Source organism: Saccopteryx leptura, chromosome 7 (assembly GCF_036850995.1).
Source record: "Saccopteryx leptura isolate mSacLep1 chromosome 7, mSacLep1_pri_phased_curated, whole genome shotgun sequence".
NCBI lineage: Eukaryota > Metazoa > Chordata > Mammalia > Chiroptera > Emballonuridae > Saccopteryx > Saccopteryx leptura.
In genome coordinates, this window is record NC_089509.1 from 46585789 (window position 1) to 46589647 (window position 3859).

General features: G+C 39.4%; 1 non-coding gene across 1 annotated transcript; it reads left to right on the top strand.

The window, feature by feature from the left end:
* The first annotated feature begins 1376 nt into the window (after positions 1 to 1376).
* TRNAA-UGC (transfer RNA alanine (anticodon UGC)) lies at positions 1377 to 1452 on the top strand. Its single transcript has one exon. It is a non-coding gene; the product is annotated as a tRNA-Ala (tRNA).
* The last annotated feature ends 2407 nt before the right edge of the window (positions 1453 to 3859 follow it).

Consider the following 3859-nt stretch of genomic DNA (forward strand, 5'->3'; position numbering starts at 1 on the left):
CTTGGGCAGCCGCCCAACGTGGAAATCACAAATTTATACTCCTTACTCTTTTTTAATGTTCATATGTGCAACAGTGTATTCTAAGTGCCCCTAGTAATGTTCATTCCATCCATAGGTGAAAAAAATTGCAAGCGAGGACGCCAGTCAAGAAGCAATATGGAAATATCTTAACAGTTTTATTGGGTTTTGTCAGGTATTATTTAATATTTCTCATTAATATTTTAAAACATAACATAATCTAGTTTTGTGTACCTCTTGTATTGTTCTTATTATTTAAGCATTAAATGCATGAAATAATAAACTGCCTTTCGGTATACTGTTATATACTTAAAACAGTCATTAAGGCAGAGAACCCATTGTTGAATTATTTGAATCCCACCACTGTCTGATTTCCACATTTGCTCCTTTGTTGGGTATCTTCCTTGAGCCCTGAGATATTCTCCTGGGTTATCTTTACACCTTTATAGATCACCACCTCTTATAGTTAATAACCCTTTATATTAAATGTTCCCTAGGCGATACAAATTTGTTTTCTATCATTTATAAATTCTAGACCTTTGTGAGGGACCCAAGTCATTTCTATTTTCTTTATTCTAATATCAAAACCATTTTTCTGGGTTTCTTAATTTAAAAAGAAAATGCTTATGAAACTCATTCTTTTGGTTGGTGGTTCTCATTAACTTTAGACAGGAGAAATCTCAGTACATAGATCAAAATAGAAGGGCTATTTGGCAATAAACTAAATTTATTGCTACCTTGGCCACTAAAAGGGAAAGGAGAATGCATAATGCCTGAAGCAGACCTTTCTATGGTGAGGTGTCATCATTCCCTGATGAAATTCTGTCAACTTATAGAAATTTTTTATGGAGCCTTGATAGTTCACCTTGTACCCTGAAGAAAGTATCATGGATATTTTTATGAGACCTTCTAAGTTATACATAACAGGTTGGAAAGGAAAAAAATTGAAAAATAAGTAAATCTGCAGAAACAAATTGTGCACTGTCATTATCCTTAACTAATAGCATTGAATCTGCTACAAGGTTGCCCTATTTCCTTAAACTGGCGTTTGAGAAATAGCAAGTCTAGTTCCCTCCTCCACTTCTCAGCAAAGCCCCCACTTCTGCACCACCATCCTCCTTTTCCTTTCCCATCCTCTTGCTGTCGCCAGTTATATTATTCTTACATGCTCATCCGAAAACCGAACTTTTGATGTTGAACAGGGATTGGGCATAGGATACTCTCAGTTTGTTCACTTCTTATCAGGTTAAAAGCTTTCAAAATTGAGCATAAGAAGGAATGAAACGTGGTCAGGTTAACATCTGAATTATTTTTTACGTACTCTAAAATTCCAAGCTATCAGTAAATAAGAAAATCTAGCCCTGGCCCGTTGGCTCAGTGGTAGAGCGTCAGCCTTGCGTGCAGAAGTCCCGGGTTCGATTCCCGGCCAGGGCACACAGGAGAGGCGCTCATCTGCTTCTCCACCCCTCCCCCTCTCCTTCCTCTCTGTCTCTCTCTTCCCCTCCCGCAGCCAAGGCTCCATTGGAGCAAAGATGGCCCGGGCGCTGGGGATGGCTCCTTGGCCTCTTCCCCAGGTGCTAGAGTGGCTCTGGTCGCAACAGAGCGATGCCCCGGAGGGGCAGAGCATCGCCCCCTGTTGGGCAGAGCGTCGCCCCCTGGTGGGCGTGCAGGGTGGATCCCAGTCCGGCGCATGCGGGAGTCTGTCTGACTGTCTCTCCCCGTTTCCAGCTTCAGAAAAATACAAAAAAAAAAAAAAAAAGAAAATCTGTATTTGATAAAGCGCACCATATTCAAGTTGTTAAGAATATGCAGACAGATGCCTGGGTTCCCACTTACTAGCTACATGTACTTGGTTAAGTTAGTTAACTTCTTTATGCCTCAGTTTGTATCTACAGAACTTTCCCCATAGGGTACTTATAAGAATTAAATGAAGTGATACATGTGAAGTACTTAGAATTGTGCCAGGACCAGAGTAAATGCTATTAGTCATTACTATCTCACATGAGATGTTAATACCCTTTCAACATTCCCCAAAAGTTATTTTATCTTATGCTTGGTTTTCCCCAGGGACAAGAAATTCATTATCTCCCAGGGTGGCTTACTATTACTTTTACTGTTGGAATGCTGATCACTCAGTAGTGAAGTGAAATTTGTTTTCCTTTTAGTTCCTACTTATTGGTCTGAGATCCACCTTGAAGTGATATAGAAACATTTAATTGATATTTTTTCTCATTTTCTCTTAACCTCCATCCCTACTATCATACACATAAAATATGGATGAGTATTTAATAACTAGCTTGTCTATTGTCTTCTTAAAGAGTGGTACCCAGAAAGAAAGCATGTTTTCTTCATTCTAGAGGGACTTCTAAGTTTCTGTTCATTTTAGAATTTTTTAACATTCTTATAACATTACCTCAGGTAAAATTCTTAAGTAATTTTTGTATGACTTCTACTAAATTGCATGTGATCATCACCTTTCTGGGCTTGTGCAATATTTCCCTGTTTTGCACGCATTTTAATTTTATTTATTTATTTATTTAATGACAGAGACAGAGAGAGTCAGAGAGAGGGACAGACAGAAAGGGAAAGAGATGAGAAGCATCAATTCTTTGATGTTGCACCTTAGTTATTTGTTGATTGCTTTCTCATATGTGCCTTGACCGTGGGGGCTACAGCAGACTGAGTGACCCCTTGCTCGAGCCAGCGACCTCGGGCTCAAGTTGGTGAGCCTTGCTCAAACCAGATGAGCCCACACTCAAGCTGGCGACCTCGGAGTCTCGAACCTGTGTCTTCTACATCCCAGTCTCTCCACTGCGCCATGGCCCAGTCAGGCTATTTTTTTAATTTAAGTTTTTATTTTAATGTATAGTGTTGACATAATTGCAAGTGTCCCACTCAATATAATGCCCTCTACACACTACACTGTGCCCCCAGGCCCTGTGCAAGTCTCTTTCCACCTCTGTTTCACTCTCTTCGCCCCTCTTCCCCTTACCCCCATCCCCTCTCTTTCTCTCCGGTAATTGCTACCCTGTTGCCTGTATCTCTGTGTTATATATACATAATTTGACTAATCCCTTCATCTTCTTGGATCCTGTCGCCTCTTCCCACTTCTGTCTGACAGCTGTCCATCTGCTCATTGTGACTCTACCTCTGTTTCTATTTTGTTCCTCAGTTTACTGTGTTCATTAGATCCCACATATAAGTGAGATCTTATGGTATTTGTCTTTTTCTGCCTGGCCTATTTCACTTAGTATAATAATCTCCAGGCCCATCCATGTCATTGCAAAAGGTAAGATTTCCTTCCTTTTTATGGCTGTGTAGTATTCTATCGTGTAAATATAGCCAAAAGTGTGTAAGCATAATACAATGAAGGTGATAGAGTGCTAAGAAAACCAGGGTATTACTTTCATTTCTAGTCTTAAAAATAATAGGCCTAAGGTACTTCTTAACTGCTCAAGATATCTGTGTACCTCGCAGATTTGTTTAAATCTCTACAAAGTCAAAAAGCAAAGTAAGATTTTTAGAAAACTGTACTTACAAAGTTATAGAAGTAAGCAAAAAGCTAGTTTAGTCTAAAAGAAATCAAAAGTGAATTTACTGAAAATGTGGAAAATGGTATAAAATACATTTTTTACTCTTGATCCTTTTTGCAGTTTCTTGATATCTAGGCTTCTTTCTCTTCATGAGTCACTCCAGCTGCGAACTGCCTCTCTCCCCACACAGACCCTTGTACGCATCTTTGCTCTTGTCTTTAGCAATGAGCAGAGAAGATATTGTTGGTCTGTCTGTTTCTTCCATAAGATCATGAGCTCCTTAAGGGCAAGAAAAGGCATTTTAATAA